Source organism: Aptenodytes patagonicus, chromosome 1 (genome assembly GCF_965638725.1).
Source record: "Aptenodytes patagonicus chromosome 1, bAptPat1.pri.cur, whole genome shotgun sequence".
Lineage (NCBI taxonomy): Eukaryota > Metazoa > Chordata > Aves > Sphenisciformes > Spheniscidae > Aptenodytes > Aptenodytes patagonicus.
This window is the reverse complement of record NC_134949.1, coordinates 17,972,737-17,997,525: the sequence shown is the minus strand read 5'-3', so window position 1 is coordinate 17,997,525 and position 24,789 is coordinate 17,972,737.

Below are 24,789 nucleotides of genomic sequence, written 5' to 3'. Positions count from 1 at the left end.
GGAACATTGCCCAGGGTCAAGACATAGGGAAGAGTCTGTTTCTGATAACTATTTATGTTCTGATTATCTTTTATGTGGTTGTCCCTGTCATTGAAATCCTAAGGAGTCCCAGCAGTCCAAGCGTACATGATTTCTGTGATCTCATAATTTCAAGTGTAAATCAGCACTGTGAGCATGATACACCAACATGCTTCTTTACCCTAGATATGTTGTAATCTTACAGATCAGCTACATTGCAGGTTTGTGCTAGTGTACTGTTAGATAAGCTATCCTTGCAGGAGCACATTCAGTATATTGAAATTCTTGAAGAATAAATTGGTCACTGAACATCTCTTACTGTTTGGCAAAGGTCTGAGTTTTTAAAGGTCATGAAGGTTAACATTTGTAGTAACCTTTGTAAACACAGTACTACAGATGAAACATTTTGCGCTGCTGCCAAACATATAAAACCACTGCAACTTTAGCTCATATTCCATTAATCTTAAAAGTTGCCTCTTAATTACCACAAAACAATGTGTATGACTATTAAAATCCAGTTTAATAGGTTTTTTCAGATTAATAACACCTATCTGCTCTTGTGGTTCAATGTGTATTAGAGCTGTCACACAGTTGTCTGCATTCCCTTGCAGTTTATGAGACATTAATTTTCTCTTCCTTTCTGAAATCTGGAAACCTTTGTGGGGTGCTTAGAAAGCTTTACAGTTAGAAATGGAAATGTTCTTAAATTTGAAGTACCTCTGTAGTCAAGTATCCATTAGCAGTGGCACATCTGAATAGTTCATTAGGTCCTGGAAGCTTAATTTCTGCTTAAAAATAGAGAAGGCACCCTGGAGGCTTGTCTGAATATCAAATTAGATCAACAAGCTGTTAAATCTGTTCTCTCTTATTTCATTGGTTAAGTTCCTAATGTATTTCATTTATTTTTCAAATTTAAAAACAGATGTTAATACTCCTACAAACACTCTTTTAGTTACCAATGTGAAATCCTACTGAGGGGAGAATGAAATCTGTTAGATCCATTGTACAGTATGTATGTGTTGTACACAAATGGAAAACCACCTCATCAATTTACAGAGGTACAGAAAGTGGCATAAAAATTAGCCAGAAGAATTCAAAACTCTAAAATTCAAACTATCTTGTGTGAATCAGTCATGAATAATTACCAGCTTTTGAAAAATACAGCTCCCATGAATATCTAAGTGTGAATTATAACTTTGAATTAAAATTCAGTTGTTACATATTGCTATGTTTATATTAAATTCATAGAGATGTCAGAACAAGCAATTATGATCAGCCAGAATTTTCCAGTACTGAATAATATAAGTAGTTCCTAACATGGGAGAGCATTCACCTCTCTTGCTCATCACTTACTATTGGCTTATGCCTGATATTATCACATCAAAGTCTGCAGTGGAACCAAATGTAAGTTGACACAATGTAGTGGAAGAATCAGGTTGCACAGGAATAGAATAAAGTTATTTGTTTTCTGAAAGAAAACAAAGTCCCAGAAATTGTGACAATAACTCTCACTATGAACTAGAAGTTTCTGATAATTGCCAGTCCAGAATATTTGTAGATAATTGGTGCATTCTCTTTGATGAGAAATATGTATAGTGGCAGATTTTATTAAGGCTTATGCTTGAGTATTTGGGTATCTGAATTCTTATAAAGCTAATTTGCAGATAAATAGTAATCTGTTCTTGAAAATCCCTGGTGTTCACAGAATTTAGACATAAATGAGGAAATAATCTTGGACAAAATTTACGCATACAACCCTAAATGAGTCTGAAGAAGTATTTTTCTTCCTAACCATGTAATAATCAGAAACAAAAAACAATATGAAAATTTTAAAATGAAAAATAAAATCAAGACATTTGTACCAAGCCATGGCTTCCATTCGACACCTCAGACTGTCTACACTGACCGGAAGAACAATGGTATTGATAGTACATCTGACACCTCTTACAAATGAGATACAGTCTGGTCTTTTCCCTGTGAATAATATTGGTCTTGTGCTGCATTGTGTCCTTTCCGTATGTTGCCTGTAGGCCAAAGCCATTAAATCACAGGTACAGCCAACTCCAGGAATAGAATTGCAGACCCCTTTAACTTCAGTTTTATTAGTTGAACACTTAAATGAGAATACCCATGGGGGTCAGACCAGACATTTTTGTAGTCTAGCTTGAATTAGTCCTACATCTGAATATGGTAAATATTTAGGAAAAGCTTTGAATTCATGATTCATCTCATCCAATTGAGGTGCTAGATGCTATGGTTTTATACTATAAAGAATTGGATGGCAGTACAGAACAGAGATATTTCCAACCTGGCTCTTTCCAGCACCATGCTGTAACTACTTCCTTTCCTCTAGGCTGCTCTGACTCTAGTCTTTCATGGGATGAGTTGTGAACAATGAACAATGTGGAATTGCTGTAACTTTCAAGAAAAAGAAAAAGAAGTGTGAGGCTCTTTCAAGCTCGAACACGACCTTGATTTGATTTCCAACCCCAAGCTACAAATGTTTGTGTAGGGCCCAGCTGAGGTCTGCCTCACTATGGGGGCAGGAATGAGTAGCAAAATATTGGGAGAGAAGGTGGGCCTATAAAGATGTTGTTATTTTTGCCAAATATTTTACATCATGAAAGTACAACCTAAATAATTTCAGGCTTCCTGTAGAATGAGAGGAGGAATATATACTTCTAGAATTCAATTCAAACCTTTCCTTTTTATTTCTTGTACAGGAACATATATAGGAACTTAAGCCAACACAAATGCCTAAAGTTAGACTGGTTGGATCCGGGCCATGGAGTCTAAGACACAGCAGATGTATACGATAAACCTTCTCTGCTATGCTCTCCCAAATCTCAGCTGTCAGTGGTTGAGGGACTCTGTGAATCTTTGCATCTAGATGAGCCACAGATGGGCATTTTTTTTATTAGTTTGCCTAAGCGCCTTTTTACATGTTTGTTTTTGAACTTCACATCTTAAATAAACTGTGTGAAAAAAATATCCTTTCATTTACTTTAGACCACTGCATGACAACTTCATTTAGTACCTTTTAGTTTGCGTGTTGTGAAAAATAGTGAACCCAGTATCTTCATACCATTCATGATTTTGTAGACTGCTACCCACCATTCTGTTCCAGGTTGAAGAGTTGGTAATCTCTTCTTCAGCCCATCATCCTGTTCTGTCTCTTTTCTAATTCCACTATATCTCTTTTGGGACTGGACAACAAGAATTTTACACTGAATTGCACCCAGTACATGAAGACATCATCCATTTATACAGTAACCTAATCCTGTTTTCTGGTTTGCTTCCTGTTCTGTTCCTAACAATTCCCAGCTTTTTGTTTGCCACTGTGGCTGCTAAATAGCACTGAAAAGACATCCTTAAAGAATTATTCACTTCAGTCTTGCTTTTCTGAGTGACAATAACTTATTTGGTGTGTCACTGCATACGTATCATTAGGGTGGTTTTTTTCTCTTCTGTATATTACTTTACATTAGCTGATACCAATTTTCATTTATTCTGTTTTTGTTTAATCAGACGGTACCATGAAATTCTTTTTCAGCTCTTCACAGTCAGTTTTAAATTAACCATCTTCAATAATTTTCTACCATTTACAAATTTTGCTACTTCACTAATCACTCCCTTTTCCTTGATCATTTATGAATATGTTGAAGAGTTTACATTGCAAGCACAGGTCCCTGAGGATGGGGAATTCCATAATGTTACCCTCAACTGAAAAATTACCATTTATTTGTATTTCTTCCTCTACTTTAATGAGTCATTAATACATAAAATGATCTATCTTATCCCACATCAGTTTTATTTCTTTCAGAATGTGGCAAGTAACCTTGTCAAAGCTTTCTGAAAATCAAAATATGATGTACTGACTAGGTTACTTTTATTCACAGTTATTGACTGTTTCACAGATTGCTAATGGATTTGTGAAGCATATTGACCAAAAAAATAAAAAAGTTGAATTTTTTCCAAAATATCCTGATGTTACAATTTCAATTTTCATGCCAGTTTCTACCAAGACATCTATTATGAAAGCTAGACAAACTAGTCAGTGTTTCCAGTGTCAGTCCTGGTGTTCTTTTCAAAGAATATCATCACATTCTAGTCTTTTACCACTGAAGCTATAGACTATACCAATGGTTAATAGTTAGCAATTTTAGATTTCAACTTTTTTACAGTTCTTGGATAAATACTCTTTGTCCTGGTGATTTGATGTTGTTCATCTTTGAGACCTTTCCTCAACATTTCATATCATAAATAATGTACCTGATGTGAGAACATCTGAGACCACCTCTATAAAGACCATTGATGTAAATACTTCATTTAGATTTATTGCAATGTCTTTGTCTTCCTGCTATTTTAAGTTTGATTGCCTCTTTTCAATTTCCTGAAAATGTTCTTATTTCTCATAGCTCTGGAAAAAATATTAGCTTTTAGGCCTCTGGAACTTTTGTAAAATGTTCTTAGGTATTCCATATTGGATTTAAATTTAACTTGTTGTACAGTTACACACATATTATTTTTCTTCTCGAGGTATCATTTTGACTGCTTATATACATCTATTTATTCCTTTACCGTCTTTGCAATGTTTTGCAAATATTCTGGTTTTATTCTATTTTCTTATATAATTTATTTTGAGATACAAGTGTATTATATGCTATTTCTCATATATGTTCAATCTCTGTGTCTCCTGCAAGCATTTTGCCTTGCTAGCTGTTGGTTTTTTTCTCTTTCCTTCTTTCTCTCTTTCTTTCTTTCTCTTTCTTTCCTTCTTTCTCTCTCTCTTTCTTCTTTCTTTCTTTCTTTCTTCCTTCCTTCCTTCCTTCTTTCTCTCTTTTTCTTTCTCTCTTTCTCTTTCTCTCTTCTCTTTCTCTCTTTCTCTCTCTCTTTCTCTTTCTCTCTTTTTTTCTTTCTTTCTTTCTCTCTTTCTCTTTCTCTCTTTCTCTCTTTCTTCCTTCTTTCCTTTGTTTCTTCCTTCCTTCCTTCCTTCCTTCCTTCCTTCCTTCTTTTCCTTTTTTTTATTCATTATTTTGTAGGTTTGCTTTTTAATATACTTAAATTTTAGTTTTGGGGGTTTTTTTCCTATAAAAACCTTGAATTTATTTGACTGTGGTCACAATTAGAATGGTGGTTTTATTGTTTCAGATTCTCTGAACTATTTAGAACTAAATTAAGAATTACTTCTCATCTTATGGGTTCTTTGACTTGCAGCTCCAAGAATCCATAACTTATGATACAACAAGCAACCCTTACTGCACAACCCTTGCTTCATATTTTTCCAGGTTAGAATAGGGATAATTCAGATCTTTTTAGCAATCTGCAGTTATGAAGCAAGTTTTAACCTCAGTACTTCCATTGGTGACTACTTGCCATGTCATATTATCCAGTACTCTTTTTGAGTTGTTTCTCTTCCATGCTTTTCTGCACACAGGGACAAACCTAGCCCTAGCGTGTCTCTAATGAAGAAAACTGAGATACACAAGGGATGAATTTGGCCAATTATTTATCTTCATTTGAGAGTTTCCTTTTCTATTTAACTAGTTGTCATTGATTTTTCCATTTAATACTATCCTCAGTTTAATCTTTTGCCCTTTCAAGGTGAAGGCCCTTTGGCTGAAAGCTTTCCCAGCTGAGTTTAAAAGGACTACTACTGACAGCAAATGAGATTTTTCTGTGGCTCAATAGGTAAGCCCAGCACTTTCTAATACTTGGGTCATGAGTTCAATTCCCTGACAAAATAGATCCATCATGAATAATATCCTTGAGGTAATCTCTGCTTTGTGAGCTATCAAGCTTCCTGCACCGTCCACTGAAGGTTTTGGTATTGTATCTTTTTGCCATGATTCCTTTAAAAATGGCAATTTTAAATTTCTTTTTCATCTCTACATATTTAATTGTTGCACAGATTATAACATGAACAGATAAGGAAATTTCTTTTCTCTGGAAAGGTTAAACTGAAAACTGCTTGTTGAATAAAAATGTAAGATCCTATGACCCCAAATCTTGAAAGTTGTCCTGCACTTGCTCAGTTTTGTGTCCTGCATTATGTCATGTCTAAGTACTACATCTATTAATACTTGCATTGCAGTATTCCCAAAGTAGCTTATGCTAAATGGCTGTATCACATTGTTTGCAGGTTTAATTTTTGTTTATTTAGCTTGAAAATCAATTAAGCTAATCTATTTTTTCATAAGCAACATCTATTGAAATATTCAGACTGGAATTACTCTATTCATGTTAATTTCACCAAATCAAGAAATCTATAAAGACATTTCTATGAGTGACCAGAAATGGAAGTAAGAGTCTTCATTTTATGGATATAGTTCTCCTGTATAGAGTCAATCCTTCATCTGCTTTCAAAAATTAGAACAAGTGAATTTGAAGTAAGAATACTGAAAGAGAACTTTTTTTTTTTTAATGAGACCATTGTGTTGTATTCTTGTAGCCCTTAAATAGGGAACATTCACAGATGAAAGGTATTAAAAGTTATGAGTTCTTCTAGTTATCATCATTTGGCATTACACCAGATATTAAATGATCTTAACTGTAAGACTGCAGTAAACCAATTAATGAGTAATGCAGCTAGAAGGCAGGACAAAGCACATTTATAACATATAACAGAGTACAAAGCAATTGCCTGGCTTTTCAGGAAGTGTTTTTCTTTGTCTGTCTCACTGATGGCAGAACAAATTCATCACGTGGGATCCACTGGACAAAAAAACCCGTTTATCATATGTTTACCGTAACTCATCTATTTGCCATGAGATCCCTTTACAGTCAACCATTGGAGAGACATTGGAATCCATTTATTAACCCTTCAAAATAAAAAAGGTGACTGTCATATCCTTCCCACGTTAAAATAATTATTTGGATGTGGAGATTTAGCCTGAATTGTGCCCATAAGTCAATACCCAATGCCAGTGTATGAACAGGAGAAATTAGTTCCTTAGGCAAGAAATATTTCCTCTTTGAAGCCCAAGGAATGTTGACCTGTGATCTTATTATGGGGCAAGGGAAGAGGATAGGGAACAGGCTTTTTACATGGCAGAGGACTGCAGTTAAAAGCTAATTCTTCTCAAAACAAATAAACAAAAAAAACCAACACCCAATCTTGTAATAAAGAACACCTGATGAAAATAAATTATGTCCTTAACATAAAAAGCTGTCACGTTCTGTACAAGATGTGTTTTCTCAGCAAAGAACTAAGGAAGACATCCTAAATGGATAATTCTGTAATTTGGAAACATTTTTGGCAGAATCAAAAATCAAGAATGCAAAAACAAAAAAAAAAGTTTTAATGGCATTAAAACATTTTGGTCACCCACATGGATTTTTCCAAATTATTTACTTCAGAGAAAAAACTAAATATTGGCAATTAAAATTTTCATTACCTTTTTTAATTTACAAAATTCCTTTTTTTTTAATTGAACATTCTCAAATGCTCCAGATCACAGAAAACCACTTCATTTTGTCTATTTTTTTTTTTTTTTCATTTTAATTGCATGACATTTTATTCAACTTTTTGATTCTCTGAAAACTTGAACAGGCTTTATTTCAAAGAAGAATATTTTTATTTGTTTGGAATTGCCACTCAACCAAAAATGTTCTTGGCGTTAAATATTGCCTCAGTATTGTCAAAGTATGCACTACAAAACAAGACTCACAGATTTCTAGATTTTGGCAGACAAAACATTCAATTCAAACTACAATATTTTATTGAATTCCAAGAATGGCAATGATGTAGAGTCATTCAGTTGCAAACTTTTTTAGGAGATTGTGAACTCTAATAGTTTCATCAGTCCTCTTGAGTTTCCCTCACTTTGTTAAAGACGTGTTATTAGCCCATTTGGTGCAGACTAAATTGTATTTGAACACTACTTTCACTGTAAAGTCACTCAGCAGGTTTCAGATTGCTTTTTGCTTGAGTAGATTAGCCTGCATTTTTTGCTATTGAAATTCTTCTTTCTGATACCATCATCTTTCCCATTCTCTGGTATCATCAACCTACAAGTGTCTGTTTATTGGGCTTCTAACTCTTTTATCAGCTTAGACTCTTTACTCACAGGCAGCTTTTTCATAAATGGGTAGACCTTTGCTTTGTATAGAATTATCTACACAATCAAGAAATCCAGATTCTAGTAATATTTACAAAGTCATTGTCTAAAACATTATTTGAACTGCTGCTTCTTCTCCTTACCTCTGTTTTATAATTTTTCCACTTTTATAATTTATGTGATGAGGGAAGGGATGAGCATGGCAGATACCTTTTAAAAAGTAAATCTTAATTTTTATATGACTTGACATCTTGATTTGTAACTTTCCACTAACTGAGAGAAAGGCCTTTGTTTAATGTCCCTTCACTGAAAAATACAGACTGGATTTATCAGGCAATTTCAGGCTTTCAGTTAAAAAGAAAAAAAAAAAAAAAAAGGAAAAAAAACCCCACAACCAACCCTTTGTGAGTATTAGTAAATGGTTGGATACAATTCAAATAACAAATATTTCTATGGAGATTGAATTTGAGAGCTTTGGCCCTAGACTGCAAGAAGCTGTGAGGAAAATTGAAAATGCAGAGACGATGATGGATGGAAATAACATTACTCTAAACTGAATACTGGAAATAGAAAGGTAATGAGAAATCAGAGAGATGACTGAAAATAAAAAAAAAAAAAAAACAAACCTCAGATTAAGGAATATATAACCTCAGATTAAGGAATTGACATTGCTAAATTATGTTGATGGCAGAGACAAGAGAAACAAGAAATCTATATTTCCAACACGTTATAAAAAAACTAAGGAAAAATTTATTTAAAATCTTTTTTCGATATGTCAAAGACAATTTTTGTGTGGGAAGACAAGACCTTACTCAGAAACAGCCTGGCCTAGAATGAGCCAATGCACTTTCATTTTTAGTACAAATCAAATCTATTTAAATATTTGAATCAGTTCTAAAAAATAAGAAACTGCTGCAGAGTTCATTTTATGATTACCCCCTGCTTCTGTCATTCTACTTTGCAGATTTATTTTATTTGCTTCTTATCTTTTTAGTTAGTGATCAAGACAGTTCACAAAAGCTATAAATAACAAATATGGTGCATTGTTTTATATATGTTTCTGTGGATCATTTCTGCTTATTCATTTAGTGAGTTGAAATGAATAAAATGCAAGATTTATGCCATTGTTCACTGAAAATGAAATTTGTATCTGTCCTGGGTTTGGCAGGGATAGAGTTAATTTCCTTCCTAGTAGCTGGTACAGTGCTGTGTTTTGGATTTAGGATGAGAACAAAGTTGATAACACAACAATGTTTTAGTTGTTGCTAGGTAATGCTTATACTAGTCAAGGACTTGTTAGTTTTCCATGCTCTACGGACTGAGAAGGCTGCAGGTGCACAAGAAGCTGGGAGGGGGCACAGCCAAACTGGCCAAAGGGACATTCCATACCATGTGACATCATGCTCAGTACATAAACTGGGGAAAGCTGGCCAGGGGGGGCCGCTGCTTGGGGCCTGGCTGGGCATCGGTCGGCGGGTGGTGAGCAATTGTACTGTGCATCACTTGCTTTGTGTATTATCATTATTATTATTATTATTACATTATTATTATCATTTTATTTCAATTATTAAACTGTTTTTATCTCAACCCACGAGTTTTTCTCACTTGTGCTCTTCCAATTCTCTCCCCCATCCCACGGTGGGGAGGGGGGGGAGTGAGCGAGCGGCTGTGTGGTGCTCAGTTGCTGACTGAGGATAAACGACGACAGTATCCACAAAATTATCTGCCTTTTTAAAGGTCGCTTTTTAGTACTCTGATGATTTTCTAGATATTTGGGAGCATTTGCAACCCCTCATTCAGTTATTGCCGTATGGCATAGCCATCTGAGGTATTTCTCACTCTTCAGATGACTTTGTTAATTATTTTTCTTCTGCAGACAATAGCATTAACATACCATCACTTAAATTTATAACAGAGATATTCTCTTTGACTATGAACACCTAACTTATTCATACACCCAAGATTTGTATAAATCTTACAGGTCCTTCTCCATCTTTCTGTCCAAGTAGATCCAGCTTAGATTCTTATCAACCTTGCAAATTATCTACTATATAGGTTTACCTTGGCCTTCACAGCTGTAAACTCATCTGTTACATACCTATCGAGAACATCACGGATTCATTTCCTTGATCCATGAGATCCCTCTCTTTGCATAACTCTACACCAATAACTAAAGCTGAGAAGAGATTTTTAAAAATGCCACCAATTAAAACCGTTGTTGATGAATAAACAGTTTTATCTGTCAGCTACAGTTGTTGGCCAAAATAGGTTTATTCTGAATCTTCAGAAAAATCATTGGCTAATTAGTGATGCAGGATTTTTTTTAGCCTCCATATTATCTCAGCAGACAATTTTAAAAATAAACTAATTAACCTTTCTAAAACATCTTTCTAATTAATCATGTTTTTTATAGTACCATTAGCTATGGGGCCAACCAAGTCCAAGCAATCATATTTAATTTCTCACATATTGATTTATAAAGGATAGTTTATTGCCACTTGCTCATTAGCAGTTACAAGCAGGACTCCTGCAGGAGGTTATGCCTTTTTTGTAATTAAACCACGTTAGGATACCAAAATATAATGCAGATGTTTAACACTGAGTTGTGATTTGTTGGAAGGCTAGTAAAATTTTAAAACCTCAGTAAAGTGAAACACTTTGGCTGATCTAGCTGTTTTCTTCCTTTATACTTGCCCACTCCATATCTCACTGGCATTAGGATGTAGTCATTCCCGAATTGGTGATGAATTTTGCTTCAAAGGAAAACTTATTATCTTATGCAATGTGTTATACTGAGTTTTAGCTCTACAGTAACTGTTATTTAGTATCTTGAAACAATTCACAATATTCCAGGGTGTTTAAAAGAAGAACTCTAGTCTCTGAACATATTTTTTTAAAAGAAAACATACCAAAGTACTCAAATTAAATAGAGAACAAAAGCTTTTATCTGTTCCAGCTCCCAATTTTCTTCAGAGAGATTAGAAAAGGAGTTTTCATCACCGTCCCAGGAAAACTGTTCTCGAGAGATAATGAATCAAAAAGCATTAATTTTTATTTCATTTTATTGTGAAGCAATAAACTGTATTGCAGCATCTGTAGGACATTCTTGTAAAACTGGTTAGATCATTTAGCCAAAAGAATTCAGGAAGTTCAGAATGACCTGAGCTCAAGGAGACAAAACATTCATGACTTCTCTCTCAGACTAAAGTTCATTTAGTGTTTGTAGCTTAGCTGTTTTACAAAGAACCCCCTCATTTTACAAATGAATACAGTCTATGCTGTTAACTACCATTATATATATGTTGTAGCCTGTCGAACAATGGATCTTTTCTAAGCATCAGTACACTAAACTGAAATTTCAAGAAAAGAGCTACATCAAAGACTGTGGACCTCGACCAAATGATCAAAAAATCATTTCAAAACATTTAAGTCATCAGAAGCATGAAACAGCAAAGGCAAAAGCTGCAAAGGGAGATGAAAGAGGAGGGAAGCTTTGTAATCGTGTTGTTCCTTCATTTCAGTTCAGTACTCTCTTCCATTTCTGTCTAGGACCTTCTGATGTCTGAATGTAGGTAGAAGGAGGTGAAACAATAAATTCCAGTAAAGCGTTGAGGAAGGCTCCTGCTTGCTTTGATTTACAGTATCAATTTTGCTATAAACAAATCTTTTTACAGACTGCGTGAAGAAAAAATTGAAAAAAGGACACATTCTGGAGCAATGAAGAACTACTCTCAATAGAGAAGGACAAGGAAAGCAAACATTTTAACAAATTGTACAGATTTAAGTCCATGGGACCTAATTGAGATTTACCCATAAGTGCAGAGGGAGCTGGTCAATATCATTGGAAGGCCACTCTCTTATCTTTGGAAGGCTGTGGTGACTGAGGGAGGTTCCTGAGGACTGGAAGAAAGCAAGAAGAAGGATTCAACGAACTACAGCCCAGTCAACCTCGCCTCGATCCCTGGGAAGGTGAAGGAGCATATAATCCTGGAAACCACTTCCAGGACTGGAAATGATTGGAAGTTGTTAGCATGAACAATTTCTGAAGGGGAAATCCTGCCTGACTAACCTGATAACATTCTATGATGGAATGAGTGGACAAGGGAAGAGCAGTGGATGTTGACTATCTTGACCTTAGCAAGGTTTTTGACATCATCCTCCATAACATTCTCACTAATAAACTGAGGAAATAATGAGTAGAAAAGTGGACAGTGAGGCCTTAAACAACCTGCTCTAGGTGACCCTGCTCTGAGCAAGGGGGTTTGCCTAGATGATCTCCTGAGGTCCCTGCAAACCTCAGTGATTCTGTGATTGTGTGATGAGGAAAAAGCAGAGTCACAGAGTTGGTCTGAGGGAAAATGACATTCACGGTAGTAGAGCAGTAAGGTGCTAGTATTAACACTAGTGTTAACGAAGCACTAGCATTAGTGTTCTTTTAAGAAGTCTGTGTCGGGAAGTGATGAGTAGATGCAGATGCCTTTGGGCCTGGAATGGCCCTGGCACAGTGATACCGGTGCTTAATCTGTTCACAGGATGCTTAATCCATGCATCCAGGTGTTTTAGTGTGATGAAAGCATCCTCTTTTTCCCCAGGACCTCCTGACTTCAGAAGGTTTGACTTGTGTGGTATGGTCTGAATGACAGATTTGGGTTATTGTCATTAGGTTGTGGTGATCAAGCTCAGGGCTGCCTCACAGGTTCCCACAGAAAGCCCTGGTCAAATGGTTACCTTGTCCTTCCGGCCTTACACATTATTCATATGGTTACCTAGCTGCTGTTGGCCTTGCAAGACTGTACTGCACAAAAGGTCCATTGCCCCCCTCCAAGTACCTGTGCAGTTTGCAGTTTCGTGGTCTCTTATGTCACTCCACATTTATCACCTGTGAAGTCCAGCCAGCCCTTTTGGCGCGATCTGTAACTCTTGTCAGTGTTTCACTGTGTTGTTATGACCAGAGGCTTCTCATGTCATGTCCCATAGTTTTCCACATCCTGAAGTGAAACTCAGGATTAAGCCAGGGCCTAATTATGTTGACTTCAGCCCAAACAGTCTGAACACACCCAAAAGAAATAAAACATTTCAGACTGCATTTTCATAAAAAGTTTTGGGAAATAAAGTATTTAGGTATTGAAAAGTTAGGAGTTGAAGCAGTAAGCCTTCCTCACTGTGTAACAGAACAAAAGGTAGATGCGGGGGAAGACTATGCATGGTCAGTGCAACCCTGTTCTTTTCCCTCTAGCCTTTCCATTGAACCATCAAGGAAGGGCATCAGTTAGAGACAATAGCTGCACTGGGGAAACATTCTCAGAGCTTTCCCTGGGTAATGAAATCAAAACAGTCCAGATTCTGCTTTGTATGGTAATATTCACTGTTTTAAAATACATGCTTAAAATAATCAGAGGACAATAACCATGGGGCCAAATTCTGAGTTCTTTTGCTTCTTACACCTTTTTTATGTTGATGTGTGTAATTTACAACATTTGTGTGTCACCTTTAAATTTAACCTGAAGTTTCTAATCCCATAGGAAATAACATAAAAGGATTAAATTACAGAAAATATACTCTATCACAGTTACCATATGTTGTTTACCAGAGTCAGAGCTAAGTGATCAAGGAAACTCTTGAGTATGTCTAAACACGCGGGTAAGATTTATAGTGCTGCGGTGTACATATTTATTCAAGGTCTCTGTGATACATTACATATTTAGCCAGTTTATGATTACCTTCAGTGTATGGTTACTTGATCAGCAAACCTGCTATATGATTCATCCTCTTATCTGGTTAATGTTGAGAGCATGGTGTTGGGTACTCAAATAGCAGTAAGAGGATGGTAAGTGAGGAAGCAAAGCCTGAAAAATTAGGTTCTGTCTTTGGATGAAAGGGTTATAAGATAAGATAAAGGAGAGCACTTGAAGTAAAAAGTTCAGAATGCCTTCTTAGTATGGATTGAGTGAAAATATGTAATTTCCTGAGGTACTAATAGGTAAAATTATGTGATGCTCTAACTACTGAGCTTATTACTAGACTTGGTTGTTTAAGAAAGCTTTAAGATAAGGAAACATCTATTAAAAATGAAAGATCATCTGTCTGAAAATTAGCTTTAGTGGTTTCTCACTGAATCTCTCTCTGTCCTTACAGAGAGCTGAACTAATCATGTGCTGATTTTGGCAAACCATACAAATTTAGATATACTGAATGGAGGTCATCTAACTGAAAACAGATGTCTTCAAAGGATACATATACATCTATGCTAATCCTCTAGGGCCCCTTTTTAGGCAACAGTGAGAAAAGGAGGTACTTCTAAGACATTATTGATTTCTCCTAAGATGGATGTTTAAAATAGGTCAGTTGAATTGTACCCTGAAATTGCTTACTTCTTTCCCTTGACTCAAAAGGGAATGACTAGCTCAGGTTTGTCTACTGAAGATGTCTATATTACAGACATCTAAAGTTTGATTAAATGACTCACATAACTTGTTATCACTAAACACCCTAAAAAAAGGTACTTTGTTAACCTTTCTCATCAGGGTCATTTTCTTCAGATGCTTTTTAGCCATGTGTAAGGATACTCTGCAAGCAGAACACATATGATTTAAAAGCATAAAGCAAGTATTTAGTAGCTCACTCACAAAAAAGATAGCTAGGATGGAAGGAGTGGCTAGTATGGTCATCCTCCACTGCTCTCTGCAACAGATGCTCAAGTTGCTGAGTTGCAATTTTCTACCTAATTCTCCAGGTTTCTTTCTTCTTTATAATTTTATACCTTTCCACGGTGGTGTTTTTCCTTTTCAGTCCTTGAAAAACTAATGATCTCTGCTCCAACACTAGTATCTCTCTAACTTTACCTTTCCTACCTTGCACAATGCTACTGTATGAACTTTCTCCTTAGTCTTTCTCACAGCCTAACAATTTCTTCAGAGGTGTAAACTGAGGATACTCAGCTGGGCCATTCCAAAGCTTGGACCCCTGGACCATAGACAGTAGAACCCACAGAGTGGGATGGGACACGTGGGAGGCAAGGTACAGAGTGGGCAACATTCGTCTGCTATTTGTAGAAAATGTGAATCGTTCACTATCTGACATTTGAAGGCAACACACTCATCCACACACCCACAAACGTATCAAATGATGGTTAATAGCTGTCATTATAACTGTTGTAATTATACCTATATGAATAAGTTATAAGACCCACAGATTAATTCTGCAGAAGGGTAGGAGTTTGGGGTCATATCTGTGGGACTGCTAAGAGTTAGAACTACTACTCTGTTTAAGAGTAGTGACAACTAAAGTGCCCGTGTAAAGCATACTTGCATCTTACACTGAATTATTTGCCAACTTTTTTGTAAAAATATAAAAATTGCTATCTTAATTCCCATTTTACTGGCACATGCAATTATTCAAATTATGTAATTGTGAAGCTGTAGTTGTTCATAAAGCAATTTAGACATGAACATGCCTAGTGTTGGTTACTCATAAATTGCTGTTATTTAAAATGGGAATGACATTAACAGAATGATTTAAGGGAATTTGGCTACTGTCAGGATTAGGTCTTTAAAATTTATTAATTAAAAACTTTGGAATGATGAGCAATTTCTTAAAATACCTGACAATACAATATTCAAGGATCATTTTAAAATTAAAGCATAACTAAAGAAATGAGTAGAGATTACAAGTTTTTTTAAGATACCCCCTTCATCAGGGAGTAAAATCAAATTAACCTAACCCAGACTGGTTTCCTAGTCTGGGTTTTGTGCCTGATCTCATAGCCTCATGTGTTTGGAGTTTTAAAAAAAATATGATAATAAGGTCATATGAGGATTTTCTGCGTATTTTGTTAATATCAAACTGGTTTTTGGCATACATTCTCTTTTTGCTTTCTTTATAATTAAGTGTAGTGTTGAACTGTGGATTTTAAAAAGACACAGTATTAAATCCGAATTACTGAGGTATTAAAATTCTGCATTCATTGATTTAATATATGTATAGCTTAAGCCCGGATTTCATATGTAGATAATATAAAGTGGCATACAGGCAAAAACAAAAGAAGGGAATAAAGACGGACAGGAATATTTTGACTCTCAGCTCAAAATATCAGAGAACCTTGCTGGGCTGGTGTTCTTTGGCCTTTCTCTGTACCATGCAGTATAGTGTGTATATGTATATAGTATATATACCATGCATACCATATATTTTATACAACATGTTATATATATACTCAGAAACATTTTTGTGTTTGTAGCATATCACTGTGCTGGGAAAGTATATTTCTGTGGATCTTTCTTGACCAATGGTGGGATTTATCTCACTTGATTTTGACCACCTAAGAGTCACCTAGGTTGTGCTAATTATATGTGTAGGTAATGAAGATAAATAAGCCTCTTTACGAAGAAATTATTTCTCTCTTTCTCTGCCCCCCCCCCGCTTCCGCCCCCCATAGCTAGCTTAGATTTTGGATGGGATTTCTTTTACCAAATTTTAGGCATTTGTGATTTTGACGTCAGCATGTGAGTTTGGTGCTTAGGTTTCCATTGGTCAGGTTTGTTCTAGTTGGTAGTCAATGGAGTTAAGGACAAACTGTAGATAAACCTCCCCTCACAGCACTTCTATCAGCATCAGTGCAAAATGTCAGTATTTTACCTAAAAATATTTTGGTCAAACATCCTGGTTTGACAGATTGTTGCCAATTCAGAATTATACTTAGATGTTTATTGAGTTTTTCCCAGGGACTAAAAAGTAATAATTGCTGTTCCCTACTGATTAATCTACTTGGCTTTTTGTCTGCTTCTAGGTAACAACATGTGGTGCTGTAGTTACCCTTTTTGTGTCAATGGAGATAAGTGGGTTAAGAACTGACTAATTCCCCTTCCCTTAGCTGGATCACCCCCAGGCTCTGGAAGCCCTCACCTTTTGGAGATACAATTGCTAAGGCACTGAGAACATTCCTTTTCTCAAGAGGGTTCAAACTGCTACACTTTTCAATGGCAATAACTAGTTTTCCTGTATGCCCTTTTGTGGTGGGTTGACCTTGGCTACCAACTAAGCACCCACCACCTCCTTGCTCGCTTCCCCCTGCAGCAGCGGGTAAAGCAAAAGTGAGAAAAACTTATAGGTCAAGATAAAGACAGCTTAATAAGTTAAGGAGGAAAAAAAAATCCAAACCCAAATGATGTAAAGGACCACCTCCCACCACCAAACCAATGTCCAGCAAGTCTCTGAGCAATGGCTACTTTGGAAAGACTCCTCCTTCCCCCCAGTTTTTATTGCTGAGCAATGGTGTAGGACACCTATGTTTACCCAAAGTTGAATTCTACCCATTACTGTTATGACACTAAAACCAGCTAATTTAGAAGATTTTGTCATTAATTAGAGGAAGTTTTTTCCTTAAGCATTAGGAATGAATTAAGCTCTAACAGGTAATTTTCCATCAGACTTTCTCACTTCAGTGTTGCACTAACTAGAACTTACAAAACTCAAATTTCTGTGTCATTAAAAACTTAAACAAATTAATGAGTTGCAGCTACAGTGAATTATTATATAATTTAGAACACATACATATTTTAGGACATGTGACAAAAGCTAGGAAGTTCATTAGATTTCATCTATGGTTCCTGAGGCTTAACAGCACTGGACCTGTTGTAGTAGAGGAAACAGAGTGACAATTGATTAAATCTGACTAAATTGTTAAAAATCTGAAAGCTAAGATCAGTTAATTCCATATAACATCTAGTTATGGTCAAACCATTAAAAGAAGGAAATCTTGATGTACCATAGGGGTCAGTAAAAGGACAACATTTACGAAGCAGTTTCTTAAAAAATCCTTTTCAGTACATGCAAATAGAAAAGAAAAAATCATGATATCATTTCAAATAGACTCTGTATTGCTAGTTTCAGAGATTACATTGAAAACAGTCGAGGGGAAGCTGGTGGGTAGCTTTGCAATACAAAAAGCAAAAATAGTTTCATTATTCAGATCTGACGTGATAGTCTTTTCTTAGTCTTATTTATATCTAGCAAGACAATTTTGGTGCTGCTTTGATTTTGCAGTGGGAAATGCAACTAGGTCACAGGATATAAAATTTCATTTACTTCTATCTTAAACAAGTAACTTGTGTTTGATGGAAGTACATCTTTCAGGGAGAAATCCAATTTTGACCTGAAGACATCAAGAGATGAAAATTGTGCTGTTTCCCTTCATGCTATATTCTAATGAGTAACTATTCTGAGTGTTCCTTGAATTTATCTGACTTTGCTCTTTGCTGGTTCTTGTTATGCTGTTGCCTGCTAGATAAAACAATTCTTTTTATACATGGCTACTCTTGTGAAAGTGCTTATGCCCTTAAGTCACTCTTTATGTTGTTTTTTATAAGATAAATAGATTAAGGTCTTGACATCTGTCACTAGAAGGCCTTTTTATATAGTTGGGAAAAAATGTAAATTCTATTCTCTACTTTTCTAATAATGACAACACTTTTTAAAGAATGGCAACAGCACAACTGTATGCATGATTCCACTAGTAGTGTCACGCATGCTAAATACAAACATTACCTTACTTACCCCATTTATCCCTCTGTGAATGGTGCTAGTCCTTTTTGCAAAGACATCATGCTGGTAAACCACATTATTCTGTTTTCAATTTCTTTCCCACAAAGTCCTTTCCAGACTCATTGTTATGAAAGATGCAATTTTCCATTCTGTAGGTGTGGCATTCATTCCTGTTCCAAACCTCTAACTCCCCTTGTGGCCATAACAAAATGAGTTTGTTTGCATGGACCCAGCATGCTGCTGTGTCTAACTACCTTACATTAAAAAATTTTATGTGTCTCCTCCCAAGCTCTTGCCCACCCCAAGACTACTCACGGGGTGCCGGGAGTGGGGCGTGTAGAATGAGAAACAGAGAAAGCCTTGACACTGTGCACTGTTCAGCAATAGCTAAAACATTGATGTGTTACCAACACTGTTTCAGTTACAAATACAAAGCATAGCACCATATGGGCTGCTATGAAGAAAATTAACATCATCCCAAGCAGATCCAGTACAACCAGTTACTCTGAAAATACCTACAAAATCAGGCCAATAATGAGGCATTAACTTTTAACTTGGAAATCACCAATATGATACTTGTAGTCTGCCAGTAGATTCCTCTCCCTTATATTTTTGCTTGATTATAGAAAAGATGCCCTCCTCGCAGACACCTTCTTTTTCAGAAGCGAATGTGTTTTATAGCTATCTTACAAGAAAAAGAAAACTTGAAAGTTGGAAATCATAGCTCTGTGCTGAGTACGATCCACTGTGACATAAAGATTTTATGCAGCGTTATATTATGGCTCAGCAAGAATAAAAGAGTGAGATGCACTACACTTGCAGTGGTTGTCTTTGACTTCAAAACAGCATTACTGAAATCACAGACAGTGGAACTGCTCCTACCATGTAATTTTTTTTCAGCCTTATGGGTAACACAAAGCACAGTTTTTAATATTCTGAGATTTTTTTAATTCTTTTTTTATATATATACAGGAGATTAAATTGGATCTGCCCCAACCTCTGCTGCCACAGGGAAAGAGCAGTTCCTTGTGGGCACACTGTATTATCATACGGTGAACATGGACTGAGGAGGAGACATAATTTCACTTGTTGAGCATTTGGGGACTTTCAGCATAAGAGAAGCAACAGCTTCAGTCTGTTAGCTAGAGGAGAAATATGAAATCCTCTAAATGCAAACAAGTGGCAGAGGAATATATTTTCATATTTACAGCATTGGTTGATTTCTTATTATTCATATTTTTATTCAATAGGTTCTTAATCATCTTTACAGTTATGTGTCTTCTAGGTCACACACAAAGCCAGAGATAGGCACTTTGAGTGGTGTTTCATTTAAATTTAAAAGCTTTCTAATTACATCATTAAAAAGTAGAGGAACGTTTAATCTTAACCTATCCATTTTAGTAGTCTGTATGTAAGGTCCCATCATGACAGCATCTGAGTATCTCATTATCTTTATTGTAATCATTCTCACAACATTTTAAGGAGGTAGAACTGAGGCAAAAAGAGCTAAAGAGCAAAGCAATAAAGAATTATGTGCTATATTCTTAAAGATAGCTTCCTTATCTGTAGAATTAAATCTGCATTTCTTAACTCTCAAAAATGTACATGAATGAAGAGTCTATAGCTTATTCATAAGAATGTTGTAGAAGCAAGGAATTATACTCATTTCTTATGTGGAATAGGAAAGACATGGATCTCCTGAATCCATAGTTAGACCTAGGAGTTACTGTCTTTATCAGGGTTAGGGTAATACAGGTTTCTGATCTATGTTCTGAGGACTGTTCCCATGCTTTATAGTAAAATGCAATTAGATAGAATTTCTTCCCCTCTGCTCACTGTCCTAACACTTCAGGATCAAAATATTTGTATTTTGTATTAACTGAAGGCAAAATAGTACTAGAGCTGACGTGCCTGAGAGATTTCAGAAGTAATGTAGAAAAAATACATATTTTTCAAGATGCTGAGAAATTACCTGGTTTCTAATAGAGGATGCTTTTTGTATCTATCTTGAGAAAACTAGATAACTGAAAGCCAGGAGGTTTTTAAAGCTTTTGAACTAAGTTATGGTCTATATTGTTTAAAGATGGCAATTAGCAGCATAACACATACATTCAGAAGGTAAATTAAATAATAGTGAAAATCAACTACTTTCCTAAATTTTGGAAATGTAATTAATTCAATAGTCATAGATGTTTTGCAATTCTTTCTGAGAATTCCACTTTTGTTTATTTCCCATGTATTATTTAGAAGCAATTACAAGTTTATTGGGAGGAAAGTGTCTTAATGAACATAATATACATGATACTATTTAAAAGCAAAATGTTTTCCTTACTTTTATGTCAAGTAGAATGCTGGAAAAGACATAGAAATCACTGATGGGAGAAATTTGGGCTCAACCAGTCCCTTGCTTTTCATACACTGAAGAACTTTATGGAAAATAAAACCTGAGTCTAGTTCCATGAGTAGATTTATAAAATCAGTAATAATTAGGAATAAATGATAGCTAAAGCAGCATTTAGTATGAATAGCTAACACCGAAACCACCTGGAAACTTTCTAAGTATAATTCACAATAACTGGGTTATACCACACATACCCTCCATATCTGTCCAACTGGGATATTTTCTGGGCTACGTATTATTTGAGAAAAGGATTCTCCAAAAGTTTTTAAGTAATTGACACAAGATGCCTTCTCACTCAGAGATGTTTTAGTGGGACCTCTGAACAGAAATGAAAAGTCAGAGAACAATGAGGAAAGGCATGACAATGTGGTGACAAAATTCATACAGGCTGTAATGAATTTTTGAATATGAGTACAGTCTTCTGCTGTGAATAAACACTGGGCTTAGCCTCAGATTGTGTGAGATCAACACAAACTCATAAGCACTATATTCATTACTGAAATTTCAAGTAGTAAAGCCTGGAAAAAGAATGGACAGGATAAAACATATTCACAGAATTACAAGAGGCTTATGTATTTTTTCCACCATTTAAAAAATGTGTCAGGAGGGCTAATTCTTCAACTGTGGCTTTTGCTTGAAACATTTTCTGGAGTCTTGTCTACATGGTACTTAACACAGTGATTAAGCAAGCACCTAGCTGGCAATTATTTCTTCATTCTGAAACAGTTGCTTTGGACTAAAAGAGATTTAAACTGGTATTTACTAGGATCGATCTCATTACGTCCTCCATGTTAACGGCAAAAGAGATAGTGTAAATATTTCAGAAATGGACTGTATAATAAATCAAATGTAGCTATTAAGAAATAGTTGCTTAAGTCCATGTAGATGCCTTCTCCAGTTGTGCCATGTCTTTCAAAGCTTGCAGAGGAATGCTGTGTTTGGGAAATGAATATGGTGAGTGCTTTGGGTAGGAAGAGATCTGTCTGGCTTAGATGCCTGTCACCAAAATATCAAGTGCTTAGGACTTGGTTAACAACCTATGGGGACAGGTTAAGTGCTTCTCAGGATACAGTTTCCATGTGCTTATGAGTACAGGGAACAATGGGAAATATGAGGGTCTCCATTCACTTGCAGTTCAGTCTGCCTAGACTTCTGAGAATGATATTATGAAGGGAAATACTGCTGTTGTTGCAGGGGTGTTGCCTGCCTTCTGCTTTCTAGTTACACAGTGGAATCATCCAAGGGTACTGTAACCAGCAGGTCATGAGGCATCTTGGCTAAAAGCCACTTTGTAGCCCAAAATGCAAGAACCACAGTGACAACAGAGACATCAGGAAAGAATTTGCTTGTATGCTAGTGGCAAGGACATACCTCGTGTTTTCCAAATATTTTCCCTGGAACAGATCTACATTTCATATCAGAACAGTATTAATAAAGAAATAAAACTCTTTTAAGCACACAGACTAGAAGTAACTGCTGACTGCCTTCACTCAGTGAAGCTAGGATTCCCTCCTGGGATGTAAGACCATGTTCTGTAGAGTCTTCCATTGGTCAGAGGTAGATTGAAACTGCATTCACAAAGGAGGAGAGCCAGCAAATTATACCAGATGTGTGGGATCAATGCATTCTACTAATTGCCTGACCGTCTACCCTTCTCGGTCCCCTTACACTGTGGATATGTTGCATGACTGAATCTTTCACTGAAAGGATTATTGCACATTATATCACATCAACAATTTCATATATACCCAGTGAAATTTATATGGTGAAAAGCACAGATAGAATCCTGAGTTGATATAAACCAAGACTGAATGAGTCTGAGTTTGTTTTCTTTGATAAAATAAAAAAGAACAAAACCTAGCTCAGGGAAAAACAAACAAACAAACAAACAAACAACAAAACCCTGTATATCTATTTTAATATGTATAGGATATCTCAGAGAGCATGATATTGCTACATAATGTAGTTCTCTTTTCCAGTGCTGTTCATGTATTGAGGCGATACTAGTAGCACATTGACAAGTAGACTTAGTGGGTGGGCTATTACAAGAAGTTCAGAATTTCTACTCTAAAACATTCAGATCTTTTTTTGTAATTGTAGGAAATCCTTAAGGAAACCTACCAGGAGATTGTCAAGAACAGTTAAGAATGTTTTAAGGCTGATTGAGTTGAAGAGTAAACTTTTCATTGTTTCTAATGAAAGGACAGATAAGCCAACACAGACTCTGTAAAATCCCAACCTGAATTAATAGCATAGGCTTCTTTCTAGACAATCTTAACTGAAAGAGAAAATAGATTCACTGTGAAGAAGCAGAAGTGGAGAATATATTTTTCTTACTTTGTTTTCCCACTTGTGAAGCCAATGGTTTTCTTCTGTCACTTTCCAACCTCACAATCTTAACTCCTTTCCCTCTTTACCACCCTCAACTCTCTCATCATTTTCACCAAGTGTATGTATACTTGACAACTTTCTCTCCACCTGAGAGAGTCTGACAAGATCTTATTTTCCCTGTTATAAAAGTGGGGGTGCAGTTTAGCACACACCTGTCTGAAGTGTAAAAATAAAAAGAGGAGGAAATAATTTGATGAAGATCTATTTAGTATCAGCTCTGGCACAGTGAATTAGTTTTTTATTTCCATACAGAACCCAGAAGACTAGTTTGGCCTTTATGGATTTATGTAATTGCCTAACAATACATAAAATATATTCTAACAACTTTTTTTCTAAATCATACCAACTGAATGAAACACCTTTTCAAACCTCTTGGGTATGATGACACATAAGCTCTTTCTGTTGCAGTTTTTGTAATTTGGGACAATCTTTCTATGTCCCAGTGTCTATCCATTCCATTCATACAATTTCAAACATCAAGCTAATTGTTTTTCTTCTTTTCACTCTAGTTTTAATTCCTATAAAATATTTTGGGTATTAAACAAAGGTAGCCATTTGGTGGTCACTTGTAACTGATTTAGGAAAAGGAAATTATCGAAGCACTCAGTTAATATTTTATGCAAAAATATATGCTTTATATAACCACAAAATTTGAAATAGATTTGTTTGTTTGTTTGGGGGCTGTATTATGGCACCCAGTGTCTGTATTCTTCCCAGGGCTTGTTACCAGATTGAATATTTTAGTTAGAAGTGTTGGAAGAAACTGAGCAGAAGTCAGGCCATTCTGACTCTCTGAAAAGCAAGATTATCAGTCACTCTCATTTTGTCACTCTAATTTTGTCACCATTATTTTGCTTCTTTTAAAAATATTAACTTCCAGTACTCAATTAGCCCCATTGTTTGCTATTCACAATGTACCTGTTTGCCATTCTTGGCACCCATGCAGTAGATTGCTGACAGCAAGTCTTCTTGACACAGAGACATGGGTTTTATCTTATGGGGTAAAGGAGAGGAGAAAAAATAAAATACCACATCTGAATAAAGTGTGCTGAGAAGGCTGCTGTCAGCAACCTGCTGAAATCATAGATGTTTTACTGAAGGAAGTTGTTCAGTCAAAGCTCAAAATATGTGTTTGCTGGGCAAACATCCCTAAGTGACAGAGAAGGACATTTGGAAACCATGCCTCCACAAAATCACTCATCTCTGTAAAATGGACTATAACATAGACAGGAAGAAGGTGGAACATTTTTATTTGCCTTTTTTCCCCACATCATAGGATGCTTCACACCACTTTATCCATATTTGCTCAGCCTTAGGGATCTATATACGCTGCAGAAACAACGTGTTCTGCCTATAAGCTTCAGTTCTACCCTGGACCTG